At 46.7% G+C, this 27509-nt stretch overlaps 2 long non-coding RNA genes across 2 annotated transcripts in view; one reads left to right on the top strand and one right to left on the bottom strand.

The window, feature by feature from the left end:
* LOC309331044 overlaps positions 1-4676 on the bottom strand; it is a 49586-nt gene extending 44910 nt beyond the window's left edge. The window contains exon 1 of the long non-coding RNA XR_014151701.1: positions 4586-4676. This is a non-coding gene — a long non-coding RNA (uncharacterized lncRNA). The remainder of the gene's footprint in view (positions 1-4585) is intronic.
* On the top strand, positions 193-26838 carry LOC309331041. The gene is made up of 3 exons (XR_014151698.1): positions 193-407; positions 3747-3880; positions 26411-26838. It is a non-coding gene; the product is annotated as an uncharacterized lncRNA (long non-coding RNA).
* The last annotated feature ends 671 nt before the right edge of the window (positions 26839-27509 follow it).

Below are 27509 nucleotides of genomic sequence, written 5' to 3'. Positions count from 1 at the left end.
CTGTGAAAAGCAGGGGGTGATTTGGGCTCAGCCCTAGGACAATTAGATATTCGCTAAATAATTGCTTCTTGGTTCATAAAGCACTGCAGGTCTAGCTATGCCAGAATAATGGGAAAATGGCACATAGGAGACAGAGGGAGGGAGGGCACAGGCAGTAAACTAGTGGGGGGACTTTTTCAGGCTGAGGTGCACTTTCTGGACAATATTCTGAGGAACACATGCCAGAGGTGGGTGGAGCCAGAGGTAAAAGAAGGTGGAGAAATGGATGGAAATGTTACCATGGTGCAATGGGATGCTTTCTTCACATTCATGCCCCCCCCCATTTGTCTTCAAATCTCTGGAGGGCTGCCACATGGAAGATGGAGCAAGCTTGCTTTCTGCAGTTCCAGAAGGCAGAACCTTAAATGGTGGGTTCAAATGACCTTGGGGGGAGATTCTGACTTTCCGATGGTGAGAGATGTTTGGCAGTGGAGAGGGCTCCCTTGGAAGATGGTGGACTATCATTTGCTGGAGGTCTTTAAACAGAGGTTAGAGGGCAATCTGCCATGGATTCTTTAGTTGTGATTCCTGCATTGCTGGGGGTTGGACTAGATGGACCTTGTGGGTCTCATTTACTGTGATCTCATTTACTGTATTGTCATTTGAATCCATTGGTTGGCTGATTGGTTGGTTTGGGTTCTACTCGCTAGAGCAACAGAAACTAAGATGGGATATTATCTCTCCACTAGGGGTCAGGGGATTTAACAGTAGTGGCTAGAGCATGGGTAGGCAAACTAAGGCCTGGGGGCAGGATCCAGCCCAATCACCTTCTAAATCCAGCCCACGGATGGTCCAGGAATCAGTGTGTTTTTACATGAGTAGAATGTGTGCTTTTATTTAAAATGCACCTCTGGGTTATTTGTGGGGCATAGGAATTCATTCATTTTTTCCCAAAATATAGTCCTGCCCCCCACAAGGTCTGAGGGACGGTGGACCGACCCCCTGCTGAAAAAGTTTGCTGACCCCTGGGCTAGTGTTTGACAAGCACCTGGAAGGCCAGGGTTCAAATCCCCACTAAGCCATGGAGCTCCCAGGGAGATTTTTGGATAGTCATCAACTCTCAGTCTAACATAACACATAGGGTTGTTCTGAGAATAATATTGGGGGGGGGGCATATATACCACCTTGAGCTCCTTGAAGGGAGGAACATGATATATCAGTGCAATAAGAAATAAGAAGAAGAAATTTGGGGGATTCCTTGTCCTGAGTGCATGTTGAACCGTCTGTCTCCTGAGGCCTTTTCTTCATGGATTAAATCATCCCTGCCAGGCTGACCCTTACTGCATACATGCCATGTATTATTCAAGGAGCGTAATTGCCCTAATAAAAGGGCCATAAAGATTGCAGTGCAAACACTCAGACACCCAGGAGTCAGGGAGATTTACTTCCCCAGGGGTTGCAGTTCTCGCACTGGACAAGGCTCTACTCTCCATCTATAAAATCAACCAGGACAGGAGGTGCTGTCCTAGGATAGCTCAGTTGGTAGCGCATGAGACTTTTAATCTCAGCGTTATGGGTTCGAGATTCCCGCATTGCAGGGGGTTGGACTAGAAGACCGCTGCAGCCCTTTCCAGCTCTATGATTCTAGGTCTCTGCTGTCACTGGGTGTGTCTACACCAGAAGCGGGAAACCTCCAGCTCACAGGTATCACTAGGCCCACCAGATCACCCAGTTTGGGCCACAAGGCCAGTTCTGACAAGACACACCCACCTGCCCTGCACTTGAAAGATTTGGCTTCTTGGACCACAGTCTCCACTTCCATGAAGAAGGACTTGCAGCAAGAGTTAGATTGCACCTCACAGTGGCTGGCAAGAATGTGCTTGCTAGGAGTTGTTCGACTACCTCAGAAGTACACGTGAAAAGGATCTAGACATCTTAGTTGAGCACAAACTTGAGATGAGTCAACATTGTGATGCAGCAGCAAAAAAAGCTAATGCTATTCTAGACTGCGTCAACAGACGTATAGTGTCCAGGTCAAGGGAAGCAGTACTACCACTCTATTCTGCCTTGGTCAGACCACACCTGGAATACTGTGTCCAGTTCTGGGCACCACAATTTAAGAAGGATACAGTGGTACCTCAGGTTACAGATGCTTCAGGTTACAGACTTCGCTAACCCAGAAATAGTACCTCAGGTTAAGAACTTTGCTTCAGGATGAGAACAGAAATTGCACGACTTCATGACTCCTTGCTTCTTGACCCTCGGATCCCTGGCTTCTGGACTCTCGTTCCTTCTCCCACCCCGCCATCTTGCCCCCAGTTCCAACATCCTCAGCCAGGACCTCGATCATAGACCAGACCGTGACAATTACTACCATTTCCCATACTTTATATGTTTATATCCTCTGACTTGATGGGTAACAAGGAGAGAGCGGGTAATCTCAGGAAACTCAGTCCCACCCACAGTGGTTCATGCTCAGCTTTTTGCTGCTCACCTTGAGCACAATGCTCTCTTCCGCCCGCCCACCCCCCCCTTCAAAGCCAGGTCATGCATTATAGCGATGCTTCCCCTCGCATCACGTCTCAGCCCTTCTCCAGACTTGGCATCAGTAATAGCCAGTGGATGGAGGTGTCTGCTAGCCTAGGCGGTAGTTCAGAAGGCAGGAGGACAGGTCTTGGCTTTGGGCAGTGTCCAACAGATTGCAGAGAAAGCTACTGATGTTTCTCTCCTTTCCCCCACCACACTGCGCGCGCGCGCACACACACACACACACACACACACACACGCACACTTTCCACGACTGCAGCCTGGCTGTTACCGACAGTTGTCAACCTGCCAAGGCTGAAGGAGCCACTACAAAAATTAATCAGGGAATGGAGAGACTCGGAGCTGGGAGTCGTTCCAGGCAGGCCAGGCAGGGGCTACTGAACTTCCCAGGGTTTGCTCATGATTGTAAATAATCTCTTCCCTTTGCCCACACAGTCAGTTCCAGTAAAAAAAAAATGGGGGGGGGGTAGGGATATGGGGTGAAGCACTGGATGTTTTAGCGCTGCCTCTGAAACAAATGGCATTGAAAACACTGGGATGCATGACCGTGTCAATCAGTTTCACATGATGTGAATTTCTTATGCACAGGAGATGATAGATGATAGATAGATAGATAGATAGATAGATAGATAGATAGATAGATGATAGAGCTACATCTGAATGCCACCTTTCCTTCAGAGACCTCTTTGCTTCCTGACCTGTAAAGCACTGCAGCTATTAGCTACCCTACCTAAGTCAGAGATGGGTTGATGGCTTGCCTTGCAAATAGACCTGAGAGGCAGGAATGGGAGACTAATCCATGCATTGCAGATCTCAGAACAGCTCTGGCAGCTCCCTAATGCAGGGAGGAAGAAGGATGCCCCCATCTAGTTCCTAAGGGGGAGTGGCATCTGGGGGAGGCTTTCACCCAAATGAATGGCTACAGCCTTTCATATATTATTGGAGTAAGTAACATCAGGCCTGAGGGCCAAATCTGGCCCTCCAGTCCTTTCTGTCTGGCCTTCGGGGCTCTCCCCAGGCCACACTCTCACTCAGTCAGTAGAGCATGAGACTCTTGATCTCAGAGTCATGGGTTCGAGCAACATGCTGGGGAAAAATGATTCCTGCATTGCAGGGGGTTGGACTGGATGACCCTCATGGTCCCTCTATGATTCACACCCTCCTTGAGTGCTTTTGCCTAGCTGGGATATAAATGCTGACCATGCCTCTTGCTTGTCCAGATGGAAGGTAGAAAGGCATGTCTGCCGACTCCACAAAGAGAGAATGTACATATGTTGCCCCGCCCACTTTGCCTCTGACTCCGCCCACCCCAGAAGTCTGCCCAGAAAAGAATGTGGCTGGTGTTTTGGATCAGGTTAGCCATATTGATTTGTATGCTCTTGGTGGATTTTTGTCATTGTCTTGTTGGGCTGTGTATGTGATAAAGGGGAGCCATACCGGGGTGAAGGTGTCTTCTTCCATTTATCCCTGTGTCAGTTTCAGTTTATTGGTTAATTTTTCTAGTTGGGCTGTTTCCCATACTATTTGGTACCATTGGTCCATGCTTACTCCTGACAGGTCTCTCTAGTGTCCGGCTATGATGCTGTAGGTGGGTTATGAGTTCTTTGTGGTGTAAGTTGGCATTATTGTCTCGGAAGATGTTTAGTAAGGCCAATTCTGATCCAAAACACCCACCCCACTCACACATGAAAACAAAGACCACCACAGCCAACCGCATATGAATAACCACACCCTAGGCCAACTCCAATCTCTCTCACCACCAAAGGAACACAAGTGAACAGCAAAGAACCTGCACAAGCAACGCTGACACCAAACCCTACATATAGTAAGTAAAATAGAAACATCGCTACCCCACCTCACCCCCACCCACCTTCCCCACCCCCTCCACCTCTTTCTCCCTTTTCTTCCTAATGTCTCAACAAATGAAACTGATATGTAAGAATGTTACATGGGGCGGGGGGGTACGAGAGACATTGCACACACTTTTGTGAATCAAGAAAATCTTTTAAAAAATAAAAAATAGAATGCAGTCCTGAAAGTGGAAAGAAGGGATCCTCACCCCACAGATATATAGAACAGCAGACAAGCCCCTTTTAATTGCCTGCTGGCCCGCAGAGAAGGGAGCAGCAACCACTGAGAGTGAGGGGGAGACCATCCCCTCTGTTATTTCCCTGCTGTTATATATCTACATTCACGTTGTAACTTCCCGCTCTTGGATAATTAGCCAATATCTATATTTATATCAAAGCCACATGTGTTGTAGAGAACAGCCAACGTTCCTCTTTAGAGAATGCCTGGCAGGCTATAAATAGCCCCCATCTGTAATTATCTCCAGAACGATTTGTTATAATGGGGAGGGGGGAGGGCTGGGAAAGCAAGGACATCAACAGGGGAAGGAAATTCAAGGCGGCTCATTCAAGTGGGAAGTTCAGCTCGGCATTTAAAAAGAAAGAAAATCCCTCATCTGGTCCTATCAGGGGCAACTGACTCAACTTGACACTGAAATAGTTGAGGTTTGCTTGGTGGGGGGGGGGGAGGGAATCTGGCTTGACTGGCTTTGTGCCTCTGAGCATATCCAAAGTGCCCCACCCTCCCCGCTTCTTCTGAAAGTTCAGGACCTCTGTGTGCAGAGGCATTTTGGGTTGCCAGGTCAGGAGCAAACCAGTCCCAGAGATTTCAGGGACCAAAACTGAGACCTGGGGTGTGGCCTGCAGTGTGGTCATGGGGTCAGGCCTTGGAGACGGAGGTTACTTGGGAGACTGGAGTGGAAGTCCACAAAGAGTGTCTATGGTATATTTTGAGACCAGCTCCTGCCAGGTTTTGAAGTATGCAAGTTGCATGCTGAGTCTTCATAAAAATTGTTATTATATTTAAGGCATTCTAATCCGCCTGGAAATTCAGGCTGTCCGCCAGCCACCTGGAGTGGGCCAGGCAAACCTGGGGACTTCAGATGAGACTTGGAGGTCTGGCATAAACTTCTGCCTGCTACATGCCGGATGAATATTGGCGGTGGCTCTGGCCTTCAGACCCTGCTTGTGGCTTCCTGGAGGTATTTAGAGTCAGAATTGAGGAGTTGGAAAGAACTCAAAGGGTCATCTAGTATAATCTCCTACAATGCAGGAATCAAAGCTAATTTGGCTGAACTTTGCTTTTAAAAACTAACAAACAAACAAACAGCAAGAGACACCTTTAGCCTCCTAGAACTCATCAGTTCTTAACTCCATGGTGGAAAACTCCCGACCCTCCAACATTTCTCCAATAAAAATACAGTGGTACCTCGGGTTAAGTACTTAATTCACTCCGGAGGTCTGTTCTTAACCCGAAACTGTTCTTAACCCAAAGCACCACTTTAGCTAATGGGGCCTCCCACGGCCGCCGCACAATTTCTGTTCTCATCCTGAGGCAAAGTTCTTAACCCGAGGTACTATTTCTGGGTTAGCGGAGTCTGTAACCTGAAGCGTCTGTAACCCGAGGTACCACTGTAGGGATGTCCTAAGGAAAAGTGGGACATTCCGGGATCAGAAACTGGGACAACTTCTGTAAATCCAGGACCGTCCCTAGAAAATAGAGGCACTTACAGTGGCGGAGCTTCATGCTCCGGCACTGGGGGGTGGAGAGCAGGCAGGGACGGGGCTGGCACACGTCCCGGGGGCGTAGTGCCCAGCGTGGGGGGGGGCAGCCGTGATGGCACCCTGCTGGGATTGCACTGCCAGGGGCAGTGTGCTCCCCCCACATTCCTCTTCCTCCGCCAGTAGGCACTTAGAAGGTCTGCAAATACAACACAGAAATTAACAGTTAGGGAAACTGTCAGGGAAATGGGGTAAACTGCCGTGTGACTGCAGCCGAAGAATAATTGGAAGAAGGCAACGGTGTATCTGATGAGCGCATGCCAGCAGACTCCATTTCTTTCACGTTGTGGGGGTGAGGAGAGCTGTCCTGGGGTTCATTTCCATGGTAATAACAGCATCCTGAGAAACCTCTCTGCCTTTCCCCACATAGCTACACAGAGCATTGTCTTTAACTGCCTGAGATTGCTATCTCTCCCTTTGATTTTATCAGCTCTTCTCATCGGGAAAAGGAAACAAAGAGGCAGGGGCGGGCCTCTCTGAATTTCCTATGCTAAATTATGCTAAAAGGAGCTGTTCCAAAAGGAGCCAAGGAGAGCATGGATAGAAAAGCAAACCGGATCAGACCAAAGGCCCATTCAGCACAGGGGGGAGAGGTGTCATTCCCCCCCAGCAATGTGGGAGGGTGGGGCTTGCAAGCACATCTCAAAGAGATGCGTCTGTTTCCAGTGCCTGGCTTCCACAGGTAGACTACTGCTGGATATGGAGATTCCATTGTAGCTAAAGAAGACGACCTGACCTGTACCCTGGGATCGTCCCCTGAGGCCCTTCTTGGTGTGCCTCCTCCATGGGAGGTCCAGATGGTGGAACACAAGGATGGGCCTTTTCAGTGATGGCTCCCTATTTGTGGAATACTCTCCCCTGTTACATAACTTTAGGCACCATGCAGAAACATTTTGCTGTTTCATCATGCCTTTGGCTTTTAATTATATATGATCTTTTTGTGTGGGCAGGGTGTTTTAATCTGGATTTTTTTAAAAAAAAAAATACATATATCCTTGAGATTGGTTTTTAATGCTGGTTTTAATGTATTAAACTGCCCATAACCAACTAACAAATTTGTTTGTTTGGTCCGTAACATTTATACGCCACTTGATAGAAAAACAATCGGTTTTTCCAAAAATATGAAACAATAGAATTATCACTAAGAAAAATTAACAACAATAATTTTAAAAGTATGAAAAGTTAAGATAGCAATAGGCTAAAAACAGATTTATTATTATTATTATTATTATTATTATTATTATTATTTATTGTTTATACCCCGCCCATCCGGCTGGGTGTCCCCAGCCACTCTGGGCGGCTGCCAACAGATTAAAAACAGAATAAAACATCACACATTAAAAACTTCCCTAAACAGGGCTGCCTTCAGATATCTTCTAAAATTCAGATTGTTGTTTATTTCCTTGACATCTGATGAGAGGGCGTACCACAGGGTGGGTGCTACCACCGAGAAGCCCCTCTGCCTGGTTCCCTGTAACCTCACTTCTCGCAGTGAGGGAACCGCCAGAAGGCCCTTGGCGCTGGACCTCAGTGTCCGGGAAGAACAATGGGGGTGGAGACGCTCCTTCAGGTATACTGGGCCAAGGCCATTTAGGGCTTTAAAGGTCAGCACCAACACTTTGAACTGTGCTTAGAAATGTACTAGGAGCCAATGTAGGTCTTTCAGGACCGGTGTTATATGGTCTCGGCAGCCACTCCCAGTCACCAGTCTAGCTGCTGCATTCTGGATTAGTTGCAGTTTCCGAGTCACCTTCAAAGGTAGCCCCATGTAGAGCGTGTGCAGTAGTCCAAGATGGAGATAACTAGAGCATGCACCACTCTGGCAAGACAGTCCTCAGGCAGGTAGGGTCTCAGCTGGCGTACCAGATGGAGCTGGTAGACAGCTGCCCTGGACTAGAGGTGAAGCAACCCAGAACTCAGTACATAACAGTGGTACTCGTCCCAGGGGCGTGGCACATGTCCTGGGAGCCATGGTGCATGCCTGGGGGGGGGGTGCCACCAATCAGGGGTTGGCATTTTGTCACACACACCCTCTTTGGAATGGTACCCAGGGCAGACTGCTCCCTGCCCCCCTTGGAACACCCCTGCCCTGGACACAGAATTGACCTGCACCTCCATGGATAGCTGTGAGTCCAAAATGACTCCCAGGCTGTGAGATTAAAACTCACATCAACTTTCTAAACATCTAGGTAGGCTTGTCTAAACAGATATGTTTCTCTTGGGTGTCAAAAGGAGTACAGGCATGGCCTGACCAAAGCAAAATAGAGCAGTACTAAGATTTACCTTGATCTGGGCAGTATACTTCTGCTGATGCAGCCTAGAGTAGCATTAGCGGTTTTTGCTGCTGCATCACGTTGTTGACCCGTGTTTAGCTTGTGGTCTACTAAGACCACCAGATCCTTTCCACATGTATTACTGACAACCCAGGTGTCCCCCATCTTATATTTATGCAGCTTGTTCTTCCTGCCTAAGTGCAGAACCTGCCATTTGTCCCTAGTGAAATTCATTTTGTTAGTTTTGGCCCAGTTTGGGTCCAATCTGTTAAGTTCATCTTGGATCCCGATTCTGTCTTCTGCGGCATTAGTTACCCCTCCCAGTTTGATGTCATCTGCAAATTGGATGACAAGGTACTCCAAAACTAGGGTTGCCATATCTTCTCTTTTTCCAGGACACATCCTCTTTTTCCTGAGTCATCACAGCAATCCATAGTTAAAAGCAGAAGTCGGCAAATGTGTCCTCTTTTTTGCTCTTCAAAATATGGCAACCCGACCCCACTCAGCGGTTTCATGTAGTGTTAAAAAGCATGCGGGATATAACCGAACCCTGAGGAAACCGCCACTCCCCCCCCCCCATTGAAGGCGCCAACATCAACACTCAGAGCCTGATCATCAGCAATGGAAGGAAAGGTCGGATTTCGTGGAGACCAAATGCTGTGTATATAAATAAGGAATATGATGAAACTAATGTACTCCCAGCAATTCACTGCCTCTGTAAACAAGATTTGTTTGCTCCGGATAATAACCGCCCGGTTCACCCTTCCTGGGCTTGCACCACCTCCCTCCCTAGATCATGTAAACAAGCTTGTTCGAAATCCATTTCTGTGGTCTGCTATCAGCTAACGTTCTCCTCCTTTGCCTTGGGTGATTTTATCCCCCCCTCCCCCGCCTTCCCAGTCATCTAGGGTGTTTTCAAAATAAAAATTAAAAAAGCGTAAGCTTTCGCCAGGGGTCTGTCTTATTTAATCTTGTAACACTTCCTGTACATTGCAGACATTATATAAATAATGAATAAGAAGAAGCAGTTACACAGTGGTGGAGATTTTTTTATTTTGTATTTAAAAAAAACTTGTAGGCAGAACGAGATTCGATAAATGGGAGGGGAAGTTAGAGGAAAGAATCGCTCCCCCAGTACACACACACACACACACACACACACACACCCCTCCACAACCCGTGCTGGAAGTCAAGAAATGAAAAATAGGTCAGGTGTTTTAATATCTGCATTAGTTCAGAATAAATCATGACCCTCCTTTTTATTTTTTTATTTTTTAGAAAAATGCAAGGGATGAAGTGAAATTCTGCACTCCCTGAGCCGATATACAAACTGAAATGCAGTGAACTTAATTGCTGTTATCCGAATTTTATGGTGCAGTTCTCCAAATGAAAGCATTCTTTAAAAAATGCATAAGTATAGATATAGATCTCTTCTATCTATAACTATTGCATTATAATAGGGGGATTGCTTGCAAAAATTTCACAGATTAGGCAAATTTACATCCAATAATGTGCATATTAGAAGAAATGCACACAAATTTAATTCAGTCATATAAATATATATGACTGCACTAAAAATATTTATCACAGCTAACGGCACAAACAGGGCAGGGGGAAAGACTCTACAAAAATGCTGTCCCTTAATCCAGGCCCTGATGAAGGAGCAAAATGAGCAGGCAATATTATGAAGTATATTGACAGTTCATGAAGTTATGCCAAGTTTCCTTTCTAAGTTGGGAATCACGGGGCATGTATTTGAAATGGCAGCCAGATATTCAGAGGCTTAGTAAGGGCAGATGGCCAGTCAGTGGCGCCATTCCAACTGCCCATTCACTTTTTGCCTGCAGCCTGACACAACAGAACATTCAGTCAGTTAGTAAGACTCATAGGCTAGGAGGAAATTAGAGATATGCGATGTTCTCCCAGAATTTAGGTCAGCCATGTGGTCCTGCTGCCTGCAGCAGAAACAACACAAAGAGTTTTGTGGTTTCTTAAGGACTAGCATATTTATTTGGTCATACTTCATAAATCAGAGCCCACTTTTGCTTATTCTGCAAAGGGGTGAATCCAGGGCAACTTCTCCCAGGAGTAGCAGAAGAATAGATGATAGATAGATAGATAGATAGATAGATGATAGATAGATAGATAGATAGATAGATAGATAGATAGATAGATAGATATTGTGGACAGACATGTACCTATAAAAGATATGTTTAACATGCATGGTTATAGGGAGGTTTGCATTTGCAGAATTCCTGTTTTGCCGAGAACTGTGGCAGGTGCAGAAGGTGCTCCTGCAGCTAAAGCTGCGAAAAGGAGAGCGGAGACTTTTGCTTCAATGTTATGTTAATTGATGACTCATCCCTGGGAGTCCAGGTCTCTCTCAGAAGCTGCCAGATTCTTACTTATCTGACTTAACTGAATCTCACCCTGGGACCAGAAAGAGAACTGTTCATGGACTACATTAACAAGTGAGAACTTAAAGAAAACCTAGCTGCTTTGCTAGTTGTTTAAGAGCAATGGGCTAATTTGTATTTACAACAGGTTTGTGTAACAAGTTTAAAGACAGTCTGTGGCAAAAGTTTGGAACTTTTCTTGGCGTGGAGAGTTTGTGGATTCATACTCGGCACTAGGCCCAGAGCAGGGAATTCCACTCATGCGGTGCTGTGGGTTAAACCACAGAGCCTAGGACTTGCCGATCAGAAGTTTGGCAGTTTGAATCCCCGCGACGGGGTGAGCTCCCGTTGCTCGGTCCCTGCTCCTGCCAACCTAGCAGTTCGAAAGCACGTCAAAGTAGATAAATAGGTTCTGCTCTGGCGGGAAGGTAAATGGCATTTCTGTGTGCTGCTCTGGTTCGCCAGAAGCAGCTTAGTCATGCTGGCCACATGACCCGGAAGCTGTACGCCGGCTCCCTCGACCAATAAAGCGAGATGAGCACCGCAACCCCAGAGTCGGTCACAACTAGACCTAATGATCAGGGGTCCCTTTACCTTTACCTTTACCAGTACGTGGCCCTCTGGGTTTAGTTGAACTCCAATTCCCACCTACACCTGCCATGCTGATGGGAGCTGATGGAACTGCCTGGGGCTGGTGGAAGTTGGAGTCTGACGACATAGAGGGTGACTTGTTTCCCACACATCTGGCAGAGGCAGCTGCAGTACAGTAGAATATAGTAGGCTGCATATCGCAAGATGAGCATTGGAAGGCTGTAGGCTGCCTTGTGAAGCGTTTCACCCAGTGGCTTGAAATGCACCCAGCCCGTTGTAAATCAGTCCTAAGTGCAAGACCTCAGAGAGGCCAGGGGACGCTGGTCCATTAGGGCAGATGGATTGATGCCTCATCAGCCTCAGTCTGCTCTCAGACGCCTGCTTGCCTTTTTATTTACAATATGTCCGGGGGGGGGGGTGTAGCTCTGCTTGTCAGCTTCCTCTTGCTCAGGGCTCATCCTGATTGCTTTTTGCACTGTCTTTCTAGGCACAGCCCCACACTTAAAAGTGCTGTGTTCGAGTCCCCCCCCCCCCCCCGCAAAAACCCACTCTTTACCACTGGTTGAGAACAAACAGCTATCCATGGAAAACCCAAATTTCTGCTTGTTCTGATTCAGCATTAAAGAGCAGGTTTTCACCAAGAAAGTGCTGACCCGCTTCCAAAAAATGGTGTTTGGACATGCACTTTAAAGCACCATCTTATGCCTAGAAAGTGAGGGATAAAAGGTGAGTGTGGATGAGCCCTCGCTTTCAGTATTGCCCTTGCAGAAGTGGGCAGGGATGAGGATGGAGGAAAAATGAGTCAGCTTTGCCTGTTTTTGGTTAAACCACAGAGCCTAGGACTTGCTGATCAGAAGGTAGTGGTTCGAATCCCCGCGACGGGGTGAGCTCCCATTGCTCGGTCCCTGCTCCTGCCAACCTAGCAGTTCGAAAGCACATCAAAGTGCAAGTAGATCAATAGGTACCGCTCTGGCAGGAAGGTAAACGGCGTTTCTGTGCGCTGCTCTGGTTCGCCAGAAGCGGCTTAGTCATGCTGGCCACATGACCTGGAAGCTGTACACCAGCTTCCATGGCCAATAAAGTGAGATGAGTGCTGCAACCCCAGAGTCAGACACGACTGGACCTAATGATCAGGGGCCCCTTTACCTTTACCTTACCCCCTACTGTTGGGCTCCCTGCCTTCCATCCTACCAGTTCCAATGGGCAGCAGCTACCACTGGGCATAGGAGATCAGCCACACTCGGCAATGATGCTCGCTTCGTGACCTTTGGCCAGGCAGGACCTTCTCCTAGCAGGACCTGCTACCCAGTTTCCCATTCATCCATCTGCCCAGCCCACCCCCACTGCCACAAGCCAGGAAACATCCTGTGCCCACTGAGCATGCTCAGCCCTCAATTGGGGGGTGTTTTGGTCAGGGAGGGGAATGCTCTCTTTGATCTTTTTTGTCTTACTGCAAACCTCAGCTTCTATTTCTGCAAACCTGACGCATCTGCCTTATGTATGGGTGGTGGTGTTTTGGCTACTTAAAGACCGGCACTGGGAGAATTGAGGATGTGATTAGTAAATATGATGGCAGTCATTTTTTCTAATAGGCAGCAGTAGTTTTTTTGATTACTAAACAGTAAACGTTCTCGCCCTTCTGTCGATATCTCAAAAGGGCATCTTCAGTTGACGTTTTTGGAGACATGCAGATTTGTTTCAATGTAATTGCTTTGTCACTAGATCAATTGGTTAAAAGTCTAATTAAATCTGGGGGGGGGCAGGGATGGACGGACCCAAATGCCCCACAGAAGATGCATTTGCTGCTGTGCTCTGCAGGGTTTCCCTTGCTTTGAGGTTTTAAAAGGGAGAGGTTCGCCTATGGAATGGGTTTGCTTAACGGGAATAAATCTATGCTTTATATAATCTTCATTTTAATGGTCGTGATATCTAAGTGCATGTCTTCCCCCGGTGCCAATAAAAAATGATTTACAAATTCTCTGTACCTTGGTTGGCTTCTAAACAGCAAGATCATGCTAGGGATGCGTGTTAAGAAGAATAAAAATGAGCATAATATGGCCTATCAGCTGGTTTCTCTTTTTACTCGTGACTGCAGAATTGGGAGGAGAGAAACAGATAGATGGGGAGGCAGAGATGAGGGATGGATTCTCATAAACATATAACCCAAAGGTTAATCTAAAGCAAGGGTGGAAAACTCTGAGGGCCACATTCCCTTCTAGGTAGCCTTCCAGGGGCCACATGCCAGACTGGAGGACAGGGCCAAAGGCAAAAGTGGACAAAGGAATGGATGCCAATTTTTACCTCTCTCCTTTAAAAGGTAAAGGGACCCCTTACCGTTAGGTCCAGTCGTGGCCGACTCTGGGGTTGTGGTGCTCATCTCGCTTTATTGGCCGAGGGAGCCGGCGTACAGCTTCTGGGTCATGTGGCCAGCATGACTAAGCTGCTTCTGGCGAACCAGAGCAGCGCACGGAAATGCCGTTTACCTTCCCGCCGGAGCGGTACCTATTTATCTACTTGCACTTTGACGTGCTCTTGAACTGCTAGGTTGGCAGGAGCAGGGACTGAGCAACGGGAGCTCACCCCGTCACGGGGATTCGAACTGCCGACCTTCTGATTGGCAAGTCCTAGGCTCTGTGGTTAAACTCACAGCGCCACCCACGTCCCTTACCTCTCTTCTTTACGGTTTTATAAAAAAATGGGGGGGAAAGGAGATGTGGCAAGGACAACATATGTTTGTACAGTTTTCTATACTTACTAAGTTTGGGAAGAAAGTGCTGGACTGTATAACTTTGACTGCAGAAAAAGTTACATCTTTCAGCAGAGAACATTCTTTTGAACTGTATACCTATTGCATTGAAATTAGCAACAGGGCAACGAAAATCCATTCTATGCATCCAAATGGTGGCCAAGAGACTGATACTGATGAATTTGAAGAATAAAGATATGATACCCTTTAATCAATGGATCAACAGCATGACAACACTCACAACTTATGAATGAGCTGCCTACAGACGGAGACATTGTTTGGATAAATATGACAACGTTCGGAATGAGTTTATACAGAATGTAGTAGGCTATTAATATCTACATATGTATTACGATCATAACACCATATCAATTTACTGTATTTACTCGAGTCTAATGCGCCATCGAATCTAATGTGCACCTCAATTTCCAGAACCTTGAAACAAACAAACAAAGCATTTGCTGGTGAATGTAAATGTGCCATCAAATCTAATGCGCACCTTAGTTTTTGCAACGTAATTTGGCCAAAAAAGGTGAGCATTAGATTTGAGTATAAAAGAATGTGTGGGAGTATATTACATTGTATTTTGTGTCTCTCTGTGTGTATGTATATACGAGAGTGTGTGTATTTTCACTTTTTGAAACAACACGAGAACCAAAACTCAGCCCTCTTTTGAAATTTGCCCTTAACGGAATGCGATTCTCCAGCCAAACAGTGTTCACAAACTGTATGTATTAGGGGAAGTGTACATGGCCAGTGTGGCATAGCAGTTAGAGTGTTGGACTGGGACCTGGGAGATCAGGGTTCAAGTCCCTGTACAGCCATGAAGCTCGCCAGATAAACATGGGCTAGTCAGATTAAACAATAAGTTGCACTACAGTAGTACCTTGGTTCTCAAACTTAATCCGTTCCGTAAGTCCGTTCCAAATCAAAAGCGTTCCAAAACCAAGGTGTGCTTTCCCATAGAAAGTAATGCAACATGGATTAATCCGTTCCAGACCTTTAAAAACAACCCCGAAAACAGCAATTTAACATGAATTTTACTCTCTAATGAGACCATTGATCTGTAAATTGAAAGCAATAAACAATGTACTGCAGTCACACAGTCAATCAGTCAGTAGCTGAACTGGGTTCCACACAGTCAGTCACAAAAACAAAACAAAAAGAGCCTCAAAAATAAAAGCGCAAAAAAAAAAAGCAAAAACAGACAGACCTCAGCATAACACTCAAAACAGAAGTGTGGCACTCAAAACAGAGCACGTTTGGCTTCTGAAAAAAGTTCACAAACCGGAACACTTTGGATTTGCAGTGTTTGGGTTCCAAGTTGTTTGAGTACCAAGGCGTTTGAGAACCAAGGTACTACTGTACAAAAGATCACTTCCAACAGTGTGAAGGAGGTCAGAAAAGAGGAATCAGGGGCCAATCAGGGGCTCCCTGAAAAATCCCACTTGGCCCTTTCAACAGGTAACTGACGGAGCCCATACTGCATAGGGAGGGCACTGCAAAGGAGTAAGGGACACAAGTTGTTGTTGTTGGCCAATTTGCTCACCCACACCACCCCCAAACTCCACCCAAAGCAAAACCAAAGGAGTGCTCCTTTGGGGGAAACAGGGTATGTGGCAGATTGCCTGCCCCTCCTCCTGCCCCAAGAGTGGGAACAGCACTGTTGCAGAAGCTCCAGACTGGTGGGGTTTTTTGTTTTCGCAGAGGGGTGTATTTTGCCATATATCATTGACACAATAATGGTGCATTTGTGAAGGATTTATTTTGGACAATGGCCACATGGGCGGCCCAAGGATCTCTCCAGCACTCAGACAGGCCCTGCCTGGCATATTCACACCCAGCCTGCTCCTAGACTTGTCTTTCCCCCCCTTCCTTTCTTAACTCGGCGCATTAAGCAGCCCTTATCAAAGATTTACGACCCTCTTCAGAAGAGCTTTGCCTGGCCGTTATTAACGGAGGAGCCCGCGTCCTCCAAGGAACGTCGAGACTCCCATCCGCAACGCGCCCGACATCTGCAGATGCCATTGTCAGGCAGATGCACCGCCGAGATGGGCAGGGTGCCCGACGGCTGAGCTGGCGCAGAGAGACTTTCTGCTGAGTCACAGGGCAGCCTGCTTGCTGGCATTGCAGCACAGCCCTGGGAGGATCAAAGGTCTCTGGGCATGCCACCAAGCAAGCACGGTCCTTCCCAGTCTTACACACCCATGTCCTGAGTAATATAATAATAATAATAATTTATTATTTATACCCCGCCCACTCTGGGCAGCTTCCAACAAAACACTAAAATACAATAACCTATTAAACATTAAAAGCTTCCCTAAACAGGGCTGCCTTCAGATGTCTTCTAAGTGTTTTGTAGTTATTTTTCTCTTTGACATCTGATGGGAGGGCGTTCCACAGGGTGGGTGCCACTACTGAGAAGGCCCTCTGCCTGGTTCCCTATAACTTGGCTTCTCACAGTGGGGGAACTGCCAGAAGGCCCTCGGCGCTGGACCTCAGTGTCCAGGCAGAAGCTGGAGGTGGCAAAGGAACTGTAATCCTAGACCTGCCCATCACTCTATTCTAAGCTCAGCCTTATGTTTCCTTGTCCTGCTGCAGTGAGAAGATAGACTTGCCAAGGGAGGAGGATGTGAATGGTGTCTTGCCCAAGGGCTCGCCAAAATCTCAAGCCAACACCAACTAGATGAACCTACAGATGGATGGATCGGTCTTATTTCTGTTCCCTGTTTATTGTTTATTCATAAGTGCTTATGAAGAAGAGCTCTAGCCCACTGGTAGAGTGTCTGCTTTGCGTGTCTGCCCTGGCATCTCCAAGGAGAGCTGAGAGAGACCTTTACTTGAGATCCTGGAGAGCTGCTGCCAGTCTGTGTTGGCAATACTGAGCAAGGTGGACCTGGTGGGCTAACTCCATATAAGGCAGCTGCCTACTTCCCCAAGGCTGGTTTCCATACCATTCTGCGAATTTCTTATTTTAAAGCCCCATGAAAACTCACATTTCTGGTATACGCTCTTCCCTAATATGTCCTTTTTCACACTGTGTTTTATCCCACAATGCACACCATTCTGCGAATTATTTTTTGAAACCACCCAAAATCTCACATTTTTAGTGCGCCGTATAGCTACGTGCACGTTTCTGCACACATCCTGTCCCAAAACGCACTTTCTGATGTCTTTTTTGGCTGAGAACTGTGTTTCAAAAATTAGATAACAGCAAAAACTGATGGATAACTGCGTTTTGATCCACAGATGACCCGGGGAAGCACAAATTGCATCAATTCACTTAAAAATGAGGAACAAACTAGATTCCTGCCCATTCCTAGGTGGGCCTTTGGCCGTAACCCTGCAGTGCTTTTCTGATGTGGAACCTCCTCATTTCTTGTTTATGAAGAGCCACAGTGGTCTCCATTTTCCACCCCACCCCACTTCAAGGTGTTTTTGTCCCAACCCCCTCCTGCTTTCGGAGGCCTCCTACCCCTTGTTTCAAAGTCCAGGGAGAAAGCAAAGGGGCCCTGCCAGCAGTGCATTCTGGGAATATCCTTGGGAGATCCTCACTTCCCCTCCAGTGCTCCCTGCCTCCTCCCTCACACATACAATGCAGCTGCCAGGAATGATTTATTCTGTTTCAGTTCATTCACACACAAGGAAGCTGTTCTCTTCAGACGCTAAGGAGGGAAAGAGATACAACTGTTTGAATATTTACACTCCCAGCGCTGAAATGTACTCAGCGGTATTAATAAGTGAAGGGGAAGGCTGTCGAGATTCCGTTTGAATAGAACTTCCTCTGACAGTCAAGGGGAGAGAGAGGCAGGGAGTGGGAGGGAAGGACAAAACCCAGGTACTGGTTTTTTTTCATAGTCGCCACAGGCTCTTAATTTTCCTCCTTCCTAACCCACCCACCCCAACCCCTAATTCACTCAGATCCCGGAGGAGGTTGTTCCACTAGGGTGTATAAGAGCATAAGAATATCCTGCTGGTTCAGGACAGTGGCCCATCTAGTCCAGCATCGTTTTGTCCCAGTGTGCAAGCAGATGCCTGTGGGAAACCCGCAAGCAGGATTCAAGCACACGGGTCTTCTCCCCTCCTGTGGCTTCCAGCAACTGGTATTCAGAAGCATGGCTGCCTCTGATCGTGAAGGCAGATCCATAGCCATCGTGGCTAGTAGCCATCGCTAGTCCTCTCTTCCGTGAATTTGTCTAATACTCTTTTAAAGTCATTGGCGTTGATGGCCATCACTGCCTCCTGTGGAAACGACTTCTATAGTTTATCTATAAGCTGCGTAAATAAGTTTTTCTACCCTGGGACATGGGTGGCTCTGTGGGTTAAACCACAGAGCCTAGGGCTTGCCGATCAGAAGGTCGGCAGTTTGAATCCCCGCGATGGGGTGAGCTCCCATTGCTCGGTCCCTGCTCCTGCCAACCTAGCAGTTCAAAAGCACAATGTGCGAGTAGATAAATAGGTACCACTCAGGCGGGAAGGTAAACGGCATTTCCGTGTGCTGTTCTGGTTTGCCAGAAGTGGCTTAGTCATGCTGGCCACATGACCCAGAAGCTTTATGCCGGCTCCCTCGGACAATAAAGCAAGATGAGTGCTGCAACCTCAGAGTTGTCCGCAACTGGACCTAATGGTCAGGGGGCCCTTTACCTTTACCTTCACCCTGAGACGTACAGAAGGGACCTCTTTGCCACAGCTATTCCTACATTAGGTGATTCACCAGAGTGATCGAAATGCCCCCCCCCCAGCCTCTGTAAGCATTGTCACATGCCACCCCAATCTCCTAGTGGTGCAAGATTCCAGGGGTTCCAGGCGTTTACCCAGGGTTTGTGTCTCCTTTTGGAGTGAGGCACAGCAGTGACTGTAGTGTCTTTATGATATATGGTTTGTTAACACATATGAAGGTAAAGGTGAAGGACCTCTGGACGGTTAAGTCCAGTCAAAAGCGACTGTGGGGTTACGGCACTTATCTCACTTTTAGGCCGAGGGAGCCGGCATTTGTCCACAGACAGCATTCCAGGTCATGTGGCCATCATGACTAAACTGCTTCTGGCAAAACAGGACACCGTGACAGAAAGCAGAGCGCACGGAAACACCTTTACCTTCCCACCACAGTGGTACCTATTAATCTACTTGCACTTTTGGTGTGCTTTCGAACTGCTAGGTTGGCAGGAGCTGGGACAGAGCAATGGGAGCTCACCCCGTCGCAGGGATTTGAACCACCGACCTTCTGACTGGCAAGTCCAAGAGGCTCGGTGGTTTAGACCACAGCACCACCCACATATATACAACCTGAGCCTATGATGGAGGGGTTCGCAACATTAACACTCCCAAAGAGTCTTGTTTCTTCCATAGCCACAGCCTTGGTTTCCAGAAGAGGAGTAAAAATGTACCCTGAGAGGTCTTTGATACAGTAGACCTCGTAGACCAGCCTCCACTGTTGGGACTGCAGATCACAAATTCAATAAATAATAATATTCCATGTCAGTTGAGCTGCCAGAGCTTTCCACTGTTGTTATTAAAGGTTGCACTGTGTATTTTTTTTAAAAAAATGAATCCCATGTGTTTTTCTATAAATGTGTGCTTATTATAATGCATGTTTTTTGTTTTGTTTGTTTACCTTTGCTCATGCCCTTAAATATGTTACACATCGCTTGGAGACCTTTTTGTGTAACAAATGTCTAGCATGTCTGGGAAGTCCAATAAATAATAATAACAATAAAGCTATTTCAAAGGGTCCTGCGGCGGGGAGGGGCTGTAGCTCAGGGCTGGGGAACCTGTACCTCCAGGTGTTGCTTGACTGCAATTCCCATCAGTCACATGAGTTGGGGATGATGGGAGTTGTAGTCCAATGTCTGGAGGGGGCACCAGGTCCCCCAGCCCTACTCTGGGTGGTAATGCGCATCACTTTGCCAGCTTCAAAATGTGGTAAGCCAGCCTTTCAAGGCTGGAGTCATTCCGCTGAAGGAGGGCCCTGGACCTCTGCCCCCAAAGTCCTGCGCTAACAGCATCACAGAATTGTACAGTTGGAAGGGTCCTCTAAGGCTCACCTAGTCCAACCCCTTGCAAAGGAAGACGCAACACAGAAAGCACCGGCCAAATGGTCATGGTTCTCAGTGACTGCTTGAGTATCTTTCTTCTTTTTGTCAGGATGTGTCACGTTCTAGTCTACGGGCGATCGAAGTCCCGGCTGAGGATGTCGGGACCGGGGCCAAGATGGCAGGGTGGGAGCAGGAACGAGAGTCCAGAAGCCAGAGGTCTGAGGGTAAGGAAGCAGGGAGTCATGAAGTCAAGGGTCCGAGGGTCGAGAAGCAAGGAGCCGAGGGTCCGAAAGCAAGGAATCAAGAAGCCAAACGCAGCAAGGCAGGAAGCATGTTGCTGTGGCAAAGAGCCGAAGGGAAATGCTGACCTTATATCCTTTCCTGGCTCTTCCCACCAGGTGCAGCGAGTTACTAAGCGGCCTCAACTGTGTTGCCGCGCCTTGTCTCTCCAAAACAAACTTAGGAAGGCCCAAGTCCTGCGAAGCCCTACTGGTCACAGGGCCTGGCTCCTGCATGCACTCCTGACAGTGTAATTGGCTAACCTTTGAATAGATAGAGGGAGTGTGTGTCAGGGTCTGAAGATGAGGACTGGGGAATGCATTCTATGGCAGACCAGCTTCTTTCTGATGGAGAGCTGGAGGTGGAAGAGTCCCCCCCCCCCCGCCCCTTATCCACAAAGTGTTCAGAAGCAGAGAGAAAAAGACATAAACTGAGCAGCTAAGGAAAGAATTACGCGATAATGACAAGGAAGCAAGAAGGGAGGGGGCAGCTAGTCAAGACGTCATTTGAGAGTGTGGGGGACCCCCACTCACCACGGATTAGGAGGTCCTAGCTATAAGAGAGCAAAGGAGGCAGAAGGGGGAGGAACTTCCCATTGGCGCCGTAACTGCTGCAGAAGTCAGAAGGAGGATTTAGAGTAGCCAGCTGCCCTCCTTGTGGAGGGCTGTATATTTGTGCTTGCAACATGAGGACTATAAATCTATCAAGTGCTCGTTAATTCTTATCTGCAAAATTACCGAAGGGAGAGAAGGACTCTCCATGCCTGGAAGAGAGAGAGATTTGTTGAAAGCAGTAGCAGGGAGTTTTGGGTCAGAGGGCCAAATGCAGGCCTCCAGGCTGCTCAATCTGGCCCTCAGGATTCACCCCATACCACCTCCTCTCTCTGCAGCCCTCACTGGCTATTGTTTTGCAATGAAGTGTTTTTACCTGGCTGGAATGTGTCCTTGAACTCTGATAATGCCTCTTGCTTGTCTGAACAGAGGACACGGAGAGTTACGTGAGTGTGTACAAACTAGCCTACCGTAGAAAGGGAACATTTACATCCATTGCCCTGCCCAGTTTTACCTCCAACCCTGTCCATCATAAGAAAAGACTAGAGGCTTGCAGGATCTGGCCAACAGCCTTCTGGTCCAGCATACTGGTCAACCAGAATGGCCTGAGTGCATCACTGGCATGCAGCATTTGAAATCTTTCACAGAAGGGAATGTGGTCCCCTTTCCCTGGTTTAAGGTTTCTCCTCCTGATTCCAAGAAACCACACCTCATCTTGGAAGGGTAGCAAGAGTAGGTGACGGAGATAGCACAATTCACCCGGTGATCTTCCAGGCTGAGTAGGGATTTGATGCTGGGGTCCGTTGGTCCTGCTCTGACACTCAAACTGACTTGTTTGCAAGGTGCAAACACGGGAGAAAATGTGCATGGAAAACTGCGGCCTGGATTTGCATCGAGGAAGGAGCTGCAGTCAGATTTGCAGGGTGCTTACATGTCATGGACTGGCTGGGAGGAAGAAGGCTCAGAGCCAGGGGAGTGGTGGTGGGACAATGATGTGTGGTCAGAGGGAGAAGAGGGAGTCTGCTGGAAGGAGGAGGTGTCAGAAGCTGTAGTGGCAACAGGGTTTAGTGAGCAGGGAGAGTCTGTTGCAAAGAGGAGTCCAGAAGCAGTAGCAGAAGAGGAGAGAGGTCAAGAGGCTGAGATGAATCAGGCTGGTGAAGAAGCCAGGAGATCTCCCCATCCTGCTATGACTAGCTCCCCTCTCCCCTGGTTTCCCAGAACCCAAAGAGGTATGAAGAGGGAGGAGCGGAGACAGGTGTGCCAGCAGAGTCTCAGATTGCTTAGGAAGAACCCAGGAGAGGAGGAGACATAGGCAGTTGTGGGAAGGTGGGGACTGTCAGTGCCCACAACTGCCTCATAGGGGCAAGATCTACCAGGAAGAGTTGCTGTGCTCATTAGGCTGGGCACTATTGAGTAGCTCTTGTTTCTTCTAATAAAGAGTTAACTCTATGTTTCTGAATGTGTTGGAAGCTGCCCAGAGTGGCTGGGGCAACCCAGCCAGATGGTCAGGGTATAAATGATAAAATAATAATAATAATAATTATTATTATTATTATTATTATTATTATTATCTTCACTTACTCTGTGTAATTTATTGCTGGCCCACTCCTGACACCTGAACCTGACATTAGGTGCTTTAGGAACTCATGGTCTCCTGTAGGCTTCCTTTTGAGTTCCTTACATCTGCTTTGCCTGTACCAAAATTGCCGGTGGGGGACCTGCTTTATCCTGTGAAGGGCTGTGGGTGGTCGAGACTCCCTACCTGAAACCCTGGAGATCTGCTGCCACTCATTGCGGACACCACAGAGCTAGACAGGCCCCATGGTTTAACTTGGCCTGACTTAGTATGCAACCTGTTGTTGTTGTTCAGAGAACTGCCTAAAGGCACATTGGGAATTTCAGCAAGAGCCAATCTCCATCCGTCCCCGAGCCATTTTGCATAAAAGAACATCAAGGGCTGTAATAATATTTTTAGATGCGCAGTACATTTGTTTAATTATTCTACACCAACTGTTGATAGGATTTGCATAGTGCTTAAAATAACCCCAAATCACTGATTCTAATCTACACCGTCTCTGCTCGCCGGATGAATGAGCTACAGTCTTGCTCAGATCTGCTCTCCAGACCTTCGATATCTAGGAACTCCAGTTTCGCACACAATAGCTTGCAAAGAAGATGAGGCCTTGCATTCCAGCTTGGTCACGTTTCGGGGTGCTTATTTTAATTTGCTTGCAGAGTGGCTGCTGTCGTGCAAAATGCTCGCTTTCACTCAGCAGACAGACCGCTTGGAAATCCTTACTCAAATGGCACCGTGTATAAGCACTCTGGCAGACCACGTTTTGGAACGTTTATCTCAATTAGCTAATGGAGGAGTTGTAAAACATGCAGAGCACGTTCTTGGCCACCGAGCCACAGCCCTTCATTTGAATGATCAACTAGTTCAAGGCAGCACAGGTTTATTCAATAGGAAGTCCCACTGGGTTCAGTGCTGGGTGTGGCAAATCTGGCAACATTGGGTTTCTCTTGGTTTCTCACTTTTCCAGTCTTAAATTCAGTCCTCTGAATCTCTACATCAGGTTGAGGTCTTTGTGAAAATTCACGAGCATCTTAGTACAAATTTCTCCTAATGTACACCTTTTTGCAAAGCAATTTTGGTATGTCACTTTCACTCATATATGCATTTTTTCTGCACATTTTTACCCTGCTATGTGCATTTTTGGTATACATTACAGTGATACCTGTAACCGCTTCAGGTTACATACGCTTCAGGTTACAGACTCCGCTAACCCAGAAATAGTACTTCAGGTTAAGAACTTTGCTTCAGGATGAGAACAGAAATCGCGTGGCAGCAGTGGGAGGCCCCATTAGCTAAAGTGGCACCCCAGGTTAAGAACACTTTCAGGTTAAGAACGGACCTCCAGAACGAATTAAGTTCTTAACCCGAGGTACCACTGTACTTGGCTGGATAATTGCATTGTGAAAGTTCAGAGAAGTGTGAATCTCAAAGGATGGCTGTGTTTTTGTTTGCATGTTGCTTCAGGAAGTGCCAAATTAGGCAGGTTCACCTTTAAATGTGAACTGAGTCAAATTTCTCCTCCATCTGTAGTTCAGTAGGACTTTTTTGCAGGTATAAGTTTTTTTAAAAAAAATAATATTTATTAAATTTTTAACAGAAAAGAGTTACAAAATAATAACACACACACAAAAAAAGAAAAATACAAAAATACAAAAACAAAAAATTTAACATAAAAATAAAAACTAAAAACTAAATATCCCTCTTTTATAATGTCTTACATTCATTTACTTATTTTGATGACTTCCTCACACCTCCCTTTTTTGTATTCCATTTAAAAATTTATTCAGCAAATTCAGAACCTCATATTTTACCCTTAGTTATTTATCTTCACATATTCTAACTTCAAATTTTCATCTGATATCAATCCCTTCTTGCATATTCTTATTTTACCTTATTACTAGAACCACTTCATTTTATTCCAACGTCATTAACATTCAATAATTTTACAATGTTTCTGTAAATAGATTTTAAATTTCTTCCAATCTTCTTCCACGACTCTTCTCCCTTTTTTGCAGGTATAAGCTGCTCAGGGTGTTTGAGGCAACCTAGTCAGATGGGCAGGGTGCAAGTAATAAATTATTTACGGCCTGGGATCCTCATACCTACAGGACCGCCTCTCCTGGTATGTCTCACAGAGGAACTTATGGTCTTCAAACAAAAGCATCCTGAAGGTCCCAGGCCACAGAGAGGTTAGGCTGGCCTCAACTAGAGCCAGGGCTTTTTCGGCTGTGGCTCCAATCTGATAGAATGCTCTGTCACAAGAGACTAGGGCCCTGCGGGACTTGACATCTTTCTGCAGGGCCTGCAAGACAGAGCTGTTCCACCAGGCCTTTGGTCAGGGCACAGCCTGACTCCCTCCTTTGGCAACCTTCACAGAACTTTAGCCTAATGGTTGCCATCAATTTTTATTTGAATTAATTTTATAATGAAATGATTTTAGAATGTTGTACTATTTTATTGTTGTTAGCCGCCTTGAGCCCGGCTTCGGCTGGGAAGGGTGGGATATAAATAAAAATTATTATTATTATTATTATTATTATTATTATTATTATTAGGTCCCAGGCTTAGGCTGCAATCCTGCACCCAGCTGCTGGGGAGTAAATCTTATTGTGCAACATTGGACTGACTGACTTCCCAAGTAAGTATGCATCTTGGACCTGAGGGTTTCTCTCATTTGATTTTGGCTGCCGTCAAATATGAAAATGTGGTGCAATGGTAAGAGAGCTGGAGAGAGCAGGGTTCGAATCCCCACTCAGCCATGAAGCTCACTGGGTGACCTTGAGGGGCAGCCACTGTCTCTCAGCCCAGCCCCCCTCACAGGATTGTTGTGAGGAAAAATTGAGGAGGGGAAAGGAGAGTATATAAATGTAATAAATAAACATTTAAACCACAATCACACCATGTTAAACAGCTGAGGCTCCCCCCCCCCCCCGCAGAGAATCCTTGGGGACTGTAGTTCATTAAAAGTGCTGAAAGTTGTTAGCAAACGCCTAAATTCCCAGAATTTCCCAAGAAGAATTGATTGTTAAATCAATCCTGGGTGAGAGAAAAGAGAAGATACCTCTTCTACAACGGCACCTTCTGAAATACTTTAGAACTGCTTTTTTGGGACTACAACTCCCATCATCACTTGCTAGCAGCAACAGGGGTCAGGGATGATGGGAATTGTAGTCCAAAAACATCTGGAGACCAAAGTTTGGGAAACCCTACTTAAAAAGTAACATCCAACAATAAAATGTGCTCCTTTTATTCTTTGGAGCAATTGGGTTCTCTCCTATGCAGATTTAATTGACTAACTCATTCATTAGCTTCAACCAGAGCCAGGGCATTTTCAACTCTGGCTCCAGCCTGGTGGAACGCTCTGCCTCATGAGACCAGGGCCCTGCAGGATCTGATTTCTTTCTGCAGGGCCTGTAAGACAGAGTTGTTCCACCTGGCCTTTGGCTTGGAGCCAATTTGATTCCCTCCCCCTCTTTCTTTTTTCTTTTCCTTCTCCTCCTGCGATGAGGCTACATTTTAATATTTTAATGTTTCAATATTTTAATGTTGTATTTTAATTTTGTTTTTAAGTTGTAATCATTCAACTTGTTTTTATTATTGCTTGTAAGCCGCTCTGAGCCCGGCCTTGGCTGGGGAAGGCGGGGTATAAATAAAAATTATTATTATTATTATTATTATTATTATTATTATTAAGGGACGAAAATTCTTGCTGTTCTTATTAATCTGGTGACAGTGTGAATATCAATGTACATATTTGTATGAACTGCATATTTGTCTTAAAGCTACCTCCATTGTTCTTCCTGGTCAGGGACTGTGTGGAGGAGGGAGGCACAGATGAGGAATGGTGGGAACCTCCCCCTGCTCCGGATCCTGAATCTTCCCAGGAGCAGGAGGACAGTATAGATTTGGAACAGTGGTTTGCAGAGGGACATAGTTCAGAAGACAGAAGTTGGGAAGAACTGGGTGGTGAACAGCTAGGAGAAGAAGAACTGGGAGAGTGAGAGTTAACAGAATCTCTTTCACTGGAAAGCCTCCATCGGCTCAGCCCAAGGTCACAAAGAGCAGATAAGGTGGCGGCACAGAAAGCACAGCGGTTGTGAGATCAGGTTGCAAGACACAGAAGTGACATGGGTGACTAGGGGTGAAGTGGGTGAAAACCTTAATTGAGAGCACCTCCATTCCAAGGAATGGATTCTTTGTTCTCTCGCTGTGATCATTAAAATCTCTCGCTGGTAAGAGACTCCTTTCACTTTGTTCTGCTTATCTACTGCCGGGGGGGGGGGGGGAGGAAGCCGAGTCCCTGAAGCCTGACATTCCTCCACTGTCATAGGCAGTACGTCTCTGAATACCAGTTGTTGGGAACTGCAAGTGAGGAGAAGGTCGTTGCACTCAGATCCTTTTTGCAGGCTTCCCAGGGTTACCCTGTGAGAACAGGATCCTGAATTAGACGAGCTATGAGCCTGATCCAGCAAGATCTTCTTATCTTCTGATCACTGTGATCCTGTTCCATAGAGTTGACCTCTCCCTGTCTTTTGGAGCATAGTTCAGCACAACCACCACTTACAAAAACACAGGTACAGATATATGCTATATTCCTTTGCACATCAGCCATCAAACACAGCCACGCATTCAAGGCCATTGGCCATTGACCATCAAGCCTAGGCAGATACTGCAGGCCATTGCATGTCAGCTATCAAACAACCAGTTTCTATATGCCATTGCATGGTTAACATTAACAAAAAACATCAGCCATCAAACACAGCCATGCATTCAATGTCATCGGTCATCAAGCCTAGGCAGATACTGCAGGCCATTGCCATGTCAGCCATCAAACAACCAGTTGCTATATGCCATTGCATGGTTAACATTATCAAAAACCGCCAATGCAGCTTGATAAATCCCACTTC

The sequence above is a fragment of the Podarcis erhardii genome (genome assembly GCF_964252035.2).
Source record: "Podarcis erhardii genome assembly, chromosome: 15".
Lineage (NCBI taxonomy): Eukaryota > Metazoa > Chordata > Lepidosauria > Squamata > Lacertidae > Podarcis > Podarcis erhardii.
The sequence above is the reverse complement of the archived record's forward strand: the minus strand, read 5'-3'. Positions and strand labels throughout refer to the sequence as shown.